Below are 13,504 nucleotides of genomic sequence, written 5' to 3'. Positions count from 1 at the left end.
GCAAGCTGCTTCACTGAGTTCCCATCGGGTGATTGCTAGCTTTCTCGATAAAGAATGAAAAAGGCCCTTTATTATTTAAGTGAATATGACAAACAGCAAATCAAGCTGTAAAACTGTCTTCTGGAGCAGAATTCATCTGCCTATTACACAGCCGCCAAGCTGCTTTCTGCACATTAAAGTTCCTGGCAGACTTCTACTTTTTGTCTTGTGGGCAGTAATGAAATAATCGTAGCTAATCCAAAGATGATACAGACACACGAGAATGCTTTTCAAAGCGGTTATTTCTTTAAAGGCCTTCTGCATTAAAAAGGAGACTGTGATTTTTTTTGGAGTGAGACTTTAGTCAAAGCAAAAGTAGTCTCAATTTCCTTTGTTTTCAAATAATCAATGTTTTCTCATTTTAAAATATTATGACAAAGCATTTCCTGAGACTAAATAGCAAAATGCGACCATGGAGCATCAGGGAGTATATGCACAATGTTAATTGGGCAGTGGAGTCCATTGTTCTTCATTTGAAAAGACACCACAGCATTTGCTCTTTGTGTGGTTCAAGATTTATTTTGTCGCTTGGTACATTTTTAATTATTGCATTAAAAATGCAAGCATTATTTCTTACCTTGTTCTGCCTCCCCATGGAATCACCTCAGTTACTGCACCTGTAATTATGAAATTATACTGGATTAGAAGATGCTGAGTAACATCTCAGAGAGAAGAAACTGCACAAAGAAATGACACTGGTCACTGACAGCTCTTGGCTCGGTTGCTGTTTATATCTTCGAGTGTGACCTTTAACAGATGGCTGCCTACGCCACATTCCCCAAATCAGATTCATTTTTGGCACATTTCATCCTTTCGAAACAACCGGACCAAATTTCATTTGAGTGTTAGCCTTGTCAACAGCCTCATTGGGTTCCCCCTACAACCTCACAATTGACACATTCACTGCCAACACAAGAAAACAGAAAAACAGAACCGTTACTGTCCTGGCTAATGAACTACTATAATTCCATGTAAAGAAAGCTGCCTGGACAGTTCTTGACTGTTTGACGTCATAACCATTGCCATTTTGATTGCTACTGAAAATCATGAAAATGTTTTTAAAAAAGTAGATCTGATTTGCTGCAATGTTGTCTAGAATGGAACAGAGTTTTAAAAAAACGTAGATACAATCAAGAGGTAATCTCTTCCAGCACAAATGACAGAATAGTATCCGTCACTTCAATACCTGTGAAAAAGTAATTGTTAGTCAGGAACTGTGGTCGGCTTGCAGGAGACTTGGGGTTCAATTTTTCTGCCGCATTGCTTTCTGATTCTAGGACGAATCCGCCCAAAGTGTGCAATGGCCAGCCGCACAGTATTCCTGATAAAGTGTCACCTAGTTAAGCTTCCAATGTAGAGTTAACAAACAACATGCAGCTGCTGTGCATTTGACAACTCAAATTACAAAATTATAATGAAGACGAATAACGCTGTAGACAAGGCCACACGCATTTCATTCAGAGGTGAAATTGCAAACTGATGAAATGCTGTGCTGTTGCTAGGCAGCCATCGGCAGGTAGGGAACGCACTCTCCTCCATATTCTGCCTCGAATACAATTTCAAGACAAGGAGTTATACGTCCTGCCTTTTCTGGAACATTTCCAGCCATTCCATTTTAACACTCCCAGCAATTAATAAAATTGGAATATTTTTGTGAGTTTAAAGTGTATTTCGGATCACGAGTAACAACAACTTGCACTTATATAAGCACCTTTTATCCTCGGAAAAATCCCTTCACAGAGGTATCATCAAACACAAATTATTAAAGAGCCACAATGAATAAGATAACAGGAGGGGCAAGAGAAAGCTTGGTAGATGAGGCAGGTTTTTAGGATGGTCTTAGTGAAGCAGTTGGGAAGTGAGATTTAGTAAGGTAATACCAGAATCTATGAAGTGGACAGCTGAAGACATAACTGTGAGCAGAGGCCGGAATTGGAGGAAGACAAAGTTCTCGGAGGTTTGCATTACTGGACAATGTTACAGAGATAGGGATGGGTAAGACTGTCACAACACCTTGGGCTAGTACGCGGTTAATTCCAGCCCAACTTGACCCAGAGTTGCAACACAGGTGAAATTAGATTTTGTTTAAAATACCCAAGATCCTTGGTTGCGCCTAATAAGCTCCAGCCACCAGGGGCGTCATTCTCTGACCCCCCAGAGGGTCGGAGAATGGCCGTTGGCCGCCGTGAATCCCGCCCCCGCCGGTTGCCGAAGTCTCCGAAGGGAGGAAAGTCGGCGGGGCGTTAATGTCGCCGCTGCCGCGGAGAATGTCACGGGTCTGCGCAAGGCAGCCGATTTTCGGCCTGCCGATATTCTCCCTTCCGGATGGGCCGAAGTCCCGTCGACGTGATGACCGTTCACGTCGACGTAAATTAAACCTCCTTTTTATCGGCGTGACCCGGTGCTCCAGGCTCACGCCAACCAGCGTGGAGGTGAGTGACAGCCTGGGGGGTTGGCCCTGGGCAGGCAATGGCGTGGCCGCAGTCTGAATGCGTGAGGAGAGGTGTGTCTCAGGTTGTGTGTGTGTGTGTGCGGTGGGGGGAGGGGGGCGTGGTTAGAGTAGGCTGGGCTCCGGGGGAGTGCCGGGAGGGGGTCCGTGCCGGGGAGGTGGATGGGGGGTCCGTGCAGGGGTGGAGGTTGGGGGGGGGGTCCGTGCCGGGGTGGAGGTTGGGGGGGGGTCCGTGCCGTGCCGGAGTGGAGGTTGGGGGGGGGGTCCGTGCCGTGCCGGGGTGGAGGTTGAGGGGGGGGTCTGTGCCGAGGTGGAGGTTGGGGGGGGGTCCGTGCCGGGGTGAGGTTGGGGGGGTCCGTGCCGGGGTGGAGGTTGGGGGGGGGTCCGTGCTGGGGTGGAGGTTGGGGGGGGGTCCGTGCCGGGGTGGAGGTTGGGGGGGGGGTTCGTGCCGGGGTGAGGTTGGGGGGGGCCCGTGCCGGGGTGGAGGTTGGGGGGGGGTCCGTGCTGGGGTGGAGGTTGGGGGGGGTCCGTGCCGGGGTGGAGGTTGCGGGGGGTCCGTGCTGGGGTGGAGGTTGGGGGGGGGGTCCCTGCCGGGGTGGTGGGTGGGGGGGGGGGTCCGTGCCGGGGTGAGGTTGGGGGGGGTCCGTGCCGGGGTGGAGGTTGGGGGGGGGTCCGTGCCGGGGTGGAGGTTGGGGGGGGGTCCGTGCTGGGGTGGAGGTTGGGGGGGGTCCGTGCTGGGGTGGAGGTTGGGGGTTGGGGGGGGGTCCGTGCTGGGGTGGAGGTTGGGGGGGGGTCCGTGCCGGGGTGAGGTTGGGGGGGGTCCGTGCCGGGGTGGAGGTTGGGGAGGTGTCCGTGCCGTGCTGGGGTGGAGGTTGGGGGGGGGGGGGTCCGTGCCGTGCCGGGGTGGAGGTTGGGGGGGTCCGTGCTGGGGTGGAGGTTGGGGGGGGGCGGGTCCGTGCCGGGGTGAGGTGGGGGGGGGGTCCGTGCCGGGGTGGAGGTTGGGGTGGGGGTCCGTGCCGTGCCGGGGTGGAGGTTGGGGGGTGGGTCCGTGCTGGGGTGGAGGTTGGGGGGGGGTCCGTGCCGTGCCGGGGTGGAGGTTGGGGGGGGTCCGTGCTGCGGTGGAGGTTGGGGGGGGGGGGTCCATGCCGAGGAGGGGGATGAGAGGGCAAGTGAGTTGGTCCACCTGGCCAGGTGCCAGCCTCCAACAGTTGGACCCATGCGGTCCATGCCACCTGGCTGGGGGGAGGAGGGGATATGTGCAATGATGACATGTCGTCGTTCCCCTCCCCCCCACCAGGCCGTCATGTTTTCAGATCATCCAGCAATGTTGGCCGCCGTGGTGGCAGCCGCTGATGTCTATGTTGCCCTGGATGAGGAGGAGAAGGAGGAGGAGGAGGAGGAGGAGCGTGCCAGAGAGGCGGCGCAGGCTGCCGCAGAGGGGCAGGCGGCAGCCGCCCAGGCTGGAGGGACACCTGACCGACAGGACGAGGAGTGGGAGGAGGACGTTGCGGCCCCACGGCAACGGAGGCACCCGAGGGCGCCCCGTGTGTACCGGCCCCGGCAGTCATACCAGGACCTCACGGACCGGGAATGCAGGAGGAGACTCCGGATGAGCCGGGAAACCGTGGCACACATCTGCCACCTGCTGGCACACCTGTCACCGCGTGGCACTGGCGTGGGACACCCTCTCCCCGTGTCCGTCAAGGTTACGGTGGCCCTGAACTTTTATGCAACGGGGTCATTCCAGGCACCGAGTGGGGCCCTGTCCGGCATATCGCAGACATCGGTGCATCGGTGCATCCAGGCAGTGACAGATGCCCTATATGCCATGGCGCACCGCTACATCCGCTTCCCCGTGGACCGGGCCAGCCAAGATGCCCGGGCCGTGGGCTTCTCTGCCGTGGCCGGGTTCCCCATGGTCCAGGGCGCGATCGATGGGATGCACGTCGCCGTGCGGCCACCTGCAGATAACAGGGCCGTGTTCACTAATAGGAAGGGGACCTATTCGATGAACGTACAGGTGGTCTGCGACCACCGCATGATGATCCTGCACGTCTGCGCCCGTCACCCAGGCAGTGTACACGACTCATTCGTGTTGTCGCGGTCATCCATCCCCGGCATGTACGAGGGACGCCATCCCCGGCTGAGGGGCTGGTTGCTGGGCAACAGGGGCTACCCATTGCGATCGTGGCTGATGACGCCTATACGGAGGCCACGCAATGAGGCGGAGAACCGCTACAATGATGCCCATGTAGCGACAAGGGGAGTGATCGAGAGGTGCTTTGGCGTGCTGAAGATGCGTTTCAGGTGCCTGGACCTCTCTGGGGGCGCCCTCCAGTATCGGTCAGATAGGGTCGGCCGCATCATTGTGGTGTGCTGCGTCCTGCACAACATAGCCCAGCAGAGGGGCGATGTGCCGCAGGCAGAGGAGGGCGGAGTGGAGGAGCAGCAGGAAGGGGCCCAGTCCTCCCCAGATGAGGGGAATGGGGGCAATGGTCAGGGCAGACGGGGTAGACACAGGCGGGTGGCTGTCCACCGTTACCGGCTGGCCCAGCGGGCATGGGACAGACTGATAGACGCCCGCTTCACTGACTAGATGCGCGTGGGAATCGGGTAGTATAGCCACAGACCGCACACCATGGCAACAGCCGACCACCCACACCCCCCATCCATCCACCCACCCAGCACCCTCACCCCCCTCCCCAACCCCACCCACCCCACCCGCATGCACATCACCCCCCCCCCCCATTGCCGATCCACCTGCGGCACAACGGGCTGGGCTCACACAGTTGCGGGTGGACGCGTGTCTATCGCAGGCCATGGAGGATGATGACAACCCGCCCTGCGATGAGCTCCTGGCTCTACATCTTTGGACTATGTCTGACCCATGGCTACAGTACCACCATCCACCCGGACCATCCCTGCATGCGGCTGTGACACTGCAGCGCACGGTCCCGTCCTCTGCCCGGGGGATGTTGATGGCGGCCCAGGGGGAAGGGGGCAGACTCACCTGGGGCTGAGGTAAGACCACCCCTCACACACACACTTGCGCTTAACGTACATGACACCCCCGCACACTTTGGACAGAGCACAAAGGAAGCTTCGGTAGGTGTAACATTGACTTTAATAACCAAAGGAGTTCATGCACGTGCCCTAGCCCCTAAAACTCATCTGTGCCCTGCACCCGTGCCAACTTACTCAGTGTCTAATTGTTTGGCCTTACGGGCCCTTTGACTACGTCTACGTGGTTCCCCAGACGGTACAGCAGAACTGGAGGTGGGCTCCTGTGATTCCTGCCCTCTGACACTGGATCCCTTTGGCGGCCGTTTCCTGGGGCGTCCTGGCCTAGATGGGCCAGGCTGCGGCCCGGGCGACTGGGATGGCGAGCTGCCAGCCTGTCCTGCCCGTTGCCCACCCGATGCACCTGGGACGGAAGGGGGGGAGTCCGAGGTGTCGCGGTGTACCGGGACCTCCCCTACAGAGGGAGCCGGGACGGACCACACCACCTCCTCCTCCCTCGGGGTGCCCGATGGCTCCCAGGCCTCTACATGGGTGGGGGATGCGAACGGACTGGCCATCCGACGCCCCCCCGACATCTGGCGCTGCCAGTCCTGGAGGCCCGTGCTGGTATCGACAGGGGTCTGCAGGTTTGCAGCCATGGAGCCCAGGGTGTTGTCAAACCCTGTCTGTGACAGTGCGACGCCGGCTCGCACATGGCCACTGGCGCCGATGCCCTCAGCGATGGCCTGCTGAGACTGGGCCATGGCCTGCAGAGACTGGGCCATGGCCTGCAGAGACTGGGCCATGGCCTGCTGAGACTGGGCCATGGCCTGCTGAGACTGGGCTATGGCGTTGAGCGCCTCTGCCATCTGGCGCTGGCACTGGCTCATGGCCTCCTGTGAGAGGGCAGCCATTTCCTGGGCCACAGACGCCGCCTGCACGGAAGGCCCCAGGCCTCGCAAACCGTTCCCCATGTCTGACACCGTAGCATCCATTGCCTCCACCGCGGACGCCACCCGTGCGGTGTCGGCCTGGGTGGCACGCATGACCGGCACCACTCCCAGCTCCTGGACGCGGGTGGACTCCTCCACCTGCGACCGCAGCCGCCGCAAGCCGCCCGTCACCCTCTTCGCTCGTCTCCGGGTCGGTGGTTGCATCGGATCTATGTGTGGGTGTGGTAACTGCAGGAACCCGGGATCCATCTGGGTGGCAGATGTTTGCTTGGGCTGGGCTGCCCTCCGACCGCCCGGTCCCGCTGCTGCTCCTACCTCCACCTGCTGTACCGGGACGGCTGTGTTGTGCGCACCAGTGAGTGTACCAGACGCCTCATCACTAAAGTGCCCAACCGTGGTGAGTGTTTCTGCGATGGTGGAGGGTGTTGGTGACAGCAGTGGCGTTGTGTCGTGCTCTTCGTCCCACTCTGAGTCAATGGCACTTTGGGGTGGGGGTTCGTCTCCACCCATCCACTCTGAGTCACTGTCCGGTATTTCGTCTTCCTGGGTAGTGCTGTCCCGGGTAGGGGTGTCCTGGGTAGTGGTGTCCTGGGTAGTGGTGTCCTGGGTAGTGGTGTCCTGGCTCGGATGTGACGGGGGCCTGTGGCTGCCCCCCTCGTCGCTGGGTGGTCGCTCCCGCACGTGACGGGGGTGTCGTCTCCCTGTTGCACCAGGTCTCTCCGTCTCCCGTAGTGTGCGAGGGGCATCCTGCGGGCGTCGCATGCTGGAGGGTCCGGGTCTCTCCGTCTCCCGTGGTGTGCGAGGGCCATCCTGCGGGCGTCGCATGCTTGAGGGTCAGGGTCTCTCCGTCTCCCGTGGTCTCCGAGGGGCATCCTGCGGGCGTCGCATGCTGGAGGGTGCGGGTCTCTCCGTTTCCTGTGGTCTCCGAGGGGCATCCTGCGGGCATCGCATGCTGGAGGGTGCGGGTCTCTCCGTCTCCTGTGGTCTCCGAGGGGCATCCTGCGGGCGGTCTGCATCTGCGGGGATGGGTGCCTGGACGTTTGGTCCTGCGATACACAATGAAGCATGCATGGTTAGACATCAGGCAGTGATCAGGTGATACGGGGGAGGGGGATATAGGGGAGGGGGGAATATGGGGACGGGCTGTCGGTGGCTCACTCGCTAGTACGCCCCCGACCTCTGCATCAGCAACCTCCCGGTCCTCAGGTCCGCCAGCCAGTTCCAGGGCCCTTTCCTTGTGTACGGTCAGTGGCCTCTCATCAGCGGGCCCTCCTCCAGTCCTCACGCTCCCTATTGTTGTGTGCGCGCTTCTCCTGGGGGGGGGGGATATGGGGGATATGGGGGAGGGGGATATGGGGGAGGGGGGATATGGGGAGGGGGGATATGGGGGAGGGGGGATATGGGGGATATGGGGGAGGGGGGATATGGGGGAGGGGGGATATGGGGGAGGGGGGATATGGGGGAGAGGGGATATGGGGTAGGGGGGATATGGGGAGGGGGGGATATGGGGGATATGGGGGAGGGGGGATATGGGGGAGGGGGTGAATATGGGGGAGGGGGGATATGGGCGATATGGGGGATACGGGGAGGGGGGATATGGGGGAGGGGGGATATGGGGAGGGGGGGATATGGGGGATATGGGGGAGGGGGGATATGGGGGAGGGGTGAATATGGGGAGGGGGGATATGGGGGATACGGGGAGGGGGGATATGGGGGAGGGGGGATATGGGGAGGGGGAATATGGGGGATATGGGGGAGGGGGGATATGGGGAGGGGGAATATGGGGGATATGGGGGAGGGGGGATATGGGGAGGCTCACCCTGCCTGCTCTGACGAGGTCGTTCACCTTCTTGTGGCACTGGGTGCCTGTCCGTGGTGTCAGGGCCACAGCGGTGACGGCCTCTGCCACTTCTATCCACAGATGCCGGCTGTGGCGTGGGGCAACTCTGCGGCCGTGCCCGGGATACAGGGCGTCCCTCCTCTGCTCCACCGCGTCCAGGAGCGCCTCCACAATGCGTGACTCGAACCTCGGGGCTGAGCGACGGCCAGCCATCCAGTCGGGTGTTGCGGTCGGGTGTTCCGGTCGGGTGGGGGGGAGCAGCGTGGCCTTATGAGCCGTCACGCCGTGCAGCGCGTATGACGCTGCACGGCGTGAACCACTGCGCAAGCGCAGATCCCGTTACGTCGCTGCTAGCCCATTTCAGGCCGGAGACTATCGACCCATTTTTCCGACGTGACGCAAGTCGGATTTGCGCCGTTTTTTGCGCCGATCGGCGGACTTTCCGCCGATAACGGAGAATTTCGCCCCAGGTTTGTAACTTTAAAACACAATTTACCATTCAGTATGTACAGTATTATAATTAAATGGGCAGAAAATATAACTGACTATCTACAACCCCTTTCCAACTCTTTCTACACACACACACACAGACAAACAACACAGAGGGGAAAGAGTGGCGGAGAGGGAAAGAAAATATAAATACAAATAAAAGGATAAGGATCTTTGACGCACTGGGATGACTTCCAGCCAAAGTCTTTCTGAAGTTCAGGCTTTCGTATTGGTACTTCTTCATTCTAAGCTTGATATGGTTTTCTCTGGCAAGATTGCATATTTTCTCTGCAGTGTAATTTCAGGTTCACAGCAAAGGATGTGCCGGGCACTAACTGCTTTCAGTACAACAGAACAGTTATTTCACATTAGCAAGAAGGGGAGCGTGAGCGAGTGCTCTTTTCATTTCCAAGGTCTAAAGTTCTGTTAAGTTCTCTCAGAAAGCATCACACGTGAACCAATCACTGACTGTTGTCAGGCAGAACCCTGCCCCTGTCCAACCCACCGGTTGCCAGTTAACCAATCGAACCAACTTCCTCCACAACCTGGTTCCTAAGATCCACTCGGTGCCAAAGAGCTTGGCTTCTCCCTTCCAAAATACAAAACCTGGGAACACAGTGTCCCGGCAAGCAGGCTGCTTCACTTTGAGGGCATGATTTAACAGAAATGAAACAGAGTCCCCTGTTGAGTGCGTTTGGCAGCACTGAGAACTGCCCCACTATTAAACGGGACTCTGCTTCATTTTGGGGCCTCACGGAGGAACATGGTGAGAGTAATAGGTGAGCTGAATTTAGTGCTGATAAAGTTGCAGGAAAGGAGATATTTGTATGAGCTCCAGTCTACAGAGGCCAGACCATTGGAGGTTGGGCAAGAGAGAATTGGTAGAGTTGAATTTGGAGGTGACAGAAGTATGGATAAGCATTGGAGTAACCTGTTTCAGAGATAAACTGACTGGTGTTGTGAAGGTGGAAGTAGACAGTCTGTCTGATGGGAGGAGTCAAGGGATTGAAACTTTGGGTGAGGTCAGACAGGGAGGCAAATTTGAGAACAATCTGATTGAATCTGAGGCAGTGGTTGGAGAGGAATGGCAGCATGGGAAAAGGGTTTGTGCGGCTGGAAGCGAAAATGCTTTTGGATTTCCCAATGTTGAATTGGAGGAAATTGCAGCATTTCTTAGGGCTGGCTGCTGGATACACAGGATTCCAACACAGAACCAGCAGAGATGTGGTCGCGAGGTTTAGCTGGGGGTCCTCAGCGTATATGCCGAACTTCTTTGAATAATATTACCCGTGCAAACCTGTAAATGAGGAATAGACGAGAGCCAAGAATCCTTGTGGTGTTTAGTGATAATGCTTATGAGGGCAGCATGAGGTCATTGCTGGAGATATTCTCATTCTGACTGACTAGGTAAGGGATAGTGAGGCTCGTCACACTCGACTAGACAACAAGATAAGGGGTGATCAAGAGGGGCAGTGCGGTCGATCACATCAAAAGTCCAGTTGAAAGTTTGAGTAGGACAACGAAATGCAACACACCATGGAGAACATTTTTACAAGGGACCGAATTCTCTGTCTCCCACCTAACCAAAAGGTCCATAGTCAGCCCACCCGAAACCTGCTTTCGAGGACGGGAGGAGGCCTAAAGGCGGGGCAGTTTCTGAAATTGGGGTGGTGGTGCTCAATGGATACAGTGGTGCCCTCCATCCCCGCACCCTCCCACCCCCCCCCCCCCCCCCCTCCCCAAAGGAGGTACCGCCCATTCCTGCATGACAGCAACCCATGCAGTGAAAGCTGCCAGGCGGCCTGTTCTGCCTCCGCCTTCCCCTTACGACCATAATATAGCAGTAGAAGCAAATGAGGCCTTTAACTGGTCATTAATTGAGCAGTGAAGGACCTCAATAGGCCCAAGGGCAAGCAGGCTGCCGAATACCTTCCCTGCCCATCATAATATTCGAAACATGTCAAAGATGGGTTGGAAGGCAGTAATCAGGCCGACCATTTTATTTCACAAGTGACCCCACTTTGAAATATGCCGAGGCACAAAGTCCCGCCCATGGTTACAGCGGATGTAATTTCTGACTTGGATGAGAACTATGTCAATGATGTGACAGGGTTGGAAGCTCGATTTCCAACATGGAATAGTTGGAAAGATAGTTATTTCTTTAGCAAGCAAAACACATTAAATGCAGAGGAAAGGTTGGTGATGTGACAGTAGTTTGCAAGGACAGGGAAGTCAAGGATGGGCCTTCTGAGAAGTTGGTTGACAATTAGTCTTGAAAGAGAAAGGCAGAGTACCTCAATAGGTGGAACAGCTCAGAATGTCAGTGAGTTTGTAGCCCAGGAAAGAAAATTAACTGGTGTTCAGTTTAGTGGGAATAAGGTCAAGTGAGGTAGTGGGTCTCATGGGCAAGATGATGTCATAGAGATTAGGAGGGAGATAAGCAAGAAGTGAGAGCAGAGTTCAGAGATAGGCAAGAAAGAACATTGAGAGAAATTGTACCGGTGAGCTGGGGTTGGTGGAGCACATGACAGAGGCCACTGAATGCAGGTTTTAATCAGAGCATCAAAGAGGCCCATTGGTAGGGCAAGGTGTGTGAAACAATAATTGGTAACAGAGCAAATAGGCCATAGTTATCTTTGCATTCAAGGGGCTGCACAGTGGCGCAGTGGGTTAGCCCTGCTGCCTCATGGCGCCGAGGTCCCAGGTTCGATCCCGGCTCTGGGTCACTGTCCGTGTGGAGTTTGCACATTCTCACCGTGTTTGCGTGGGTTTTGCCCCACAACCCAAAAGATGTGCAGGGTAGGTGGATTGGCCACGCTAAATTGCCCCTGAATTGGAAAAATGAATTGTGTACTCTAAATTAAAAAGAAAAAATCTTTGCATTCAAGAAAAATCCAGGAATCTTTTATCAAAGGAGAGCGATGGCCTCATAATAGTTAATGTGGGTCAGCCATAATCGTTACTGAGTGACCCAGCAGTTGTGTGGTAGATACACACAAGTCGCGAGAGGCTGAAGGTGAAGATTATGTCTAGTTTATGGCCAGAATGAGAGTAAAAAAGAGTAATATAGAAAAATAAGGGACGGGATTCTCCGCTGCCCAATGCCGATATCGTAATCGGCAATCGGGCGGAGAATCCCAGTTTACGACGTATCGGGGGAGGCGTTGTTTTCAGATGCTCCGCCCCCTCCAAAAAAGGCATCATCGTGGAGTACGCTGCCTGCCGTTGGGACCCCCTCAGGACGTTACCTGAAGGCCCTCCCCAGATGCTCCGCCCCTGATGGGCCGAATCCCGACGGCGAGGGACACGTGTGCTCTCAGTTTTCATGAACCCGCCGTGACGGCTGTGGACTGTGTCCAGGGCCGCCACAGTCGGGGGGGGGCGGGGAGGGGGGGGGGGGGAGAGCAATGCCGCTGGCTGGGAGGGGCTTCGGCAAGGGCTGGGGGGGGACTGGTGGGGGGGTGGTCCGGGGGTGGCGAGGAGTTATCCAGGGGGGGCGCTATCTGGCAGGTCGGGTCCGCGCGCGGCCGGCACCATGTTGTACGGCGCGACCGCTGCAGGTCGGTGCCGCGCGCAAGCAGGGCCACGGGCACGGCCATTCTCCGGCTATTTATTTTGTGAAGGCCGTGTGTTTTATGTGGCACGGCTTCTAGCCCCTCACCGGTCGGAGGGTCGGAGCTGGGGCCCCGCTGATTTTTTTCGCTGGAAGACTCGACACTTTCTCCAGACATAACCTCAAAATCGGAGAATCTAGCCCAAGATATTTAAATCGCACACGAATAAGCAAATTATCTTACTATCGTTACAATTTTTCCAATCGAGCTAGAACACGATATTGTAATCTGCCAAAGTACCAGGACAATTCTTTTCTAAAAGCCAACAAAAATGTAATTGGAAACCAGAAAGTATATAATTAACCAACTATTGTTAATGGATAGAATTAGTTAGTTAATGGCGCATTAATAATTCCACCAACAGACCCTGCAAGGCTGAAAAATGTGCTTTGGGTTCCCCAAATCATAATAAGTGTCAACTGCATATTTTCCAATGTTTAGAATATTATCATTATCATTAGCGATCTTGACTATATTGTTCGTTTATTTGTACCTTTCCTTAATTGTAAGGGGCAAGAGAGGAGAAACCTCACCAATCTTTCCAATCTAACTACCATTCTATGACAGGGTGAGCAGGCCACTTGGCTGCCACGAAAAAGGCACAAGCCCACTTTCACGGAAAGGAAAGGTTTGACCTCTTACGAAAAACCAATGAAACTGATTCCTCATACTTGCGAGTCAATAAGTCACAAACACAAGAGTGGTGAGCATCATAATTAACGATTAACTTTGATGTAGCTTGCTGACAACTGTAACAGGTTTGGCACACTATCAAAATGCCAATACAGAAGCAAAAGATTTGGAAAATATGCACAACTCTATTTGTGTCATAACACCCGACAACACAAACAAAAACAGGTGCTGCAGCTAACCAAACAGATGCTGTTTATCTACTTACGTTTATGCATTTCTTCTTATAGGGTATCATGAAATCAAGGTTATGCATTAATGGAGCAAATGCGGCATTATTTAATGCACAGAGCTAGATATCGTACACTGTTCCAAGTGCTTTGAACTGTTTTCTGTTGTTTGAGATTCCTTCAGTCCAGCTGTGCTCACATGCTGCTATATAGGACAGATCTCAGATTCAATTACCCCTCACCAATAGTCCCAGAGTTTC

At 55.3% G+C, this 13,504-nt stretch overlaps 1 protein-coding gene across 3 annotated transcripts in view; it reads right to left on the bottom strand.

Moving 5' to 3' along the window:
• The window catches only part of mgat4c (mgat4 family member C), a 502,975-nt gene that overhangs the window by 431,266 nt on the left and 58,205 nt on the right, over nucleotides 1-13,504 (bottom strand). For all 3 annotated transcript variants that reach the window (XM_072485122.1, XM_072485125.1, XM_072485123.1), the window contains exon 2: nucleotides 617-656. The gene's annotated coding sequence lies outside the window, so the exon portion shown is untranslated. The remainder of the gene's footprint in view (nucleotides 1-616; nucleotides 657-13,504) is intronic.

This window comes from Scyliorhinus torazame, chromosome 19 (genome assembly GCF_047496885.1).
Source record: "Scyliorhinus torazame isolate Kashiwa2021f chromosome 19, sScyTor2.1, whole genome shotgun sequence".
Taxonomy (NCBI): Eukaryota; Metazoa; Chordata; class Chondrichthyes; order Carcharhiniformes; family Scyliorhinidae; genus Scyliorhinus; species Scyliorhinus torazame.
Note: the sequence above shows the minus strand (reverse complement) of the source record. Positions and strands in the feature narration are given on the sequence as shown.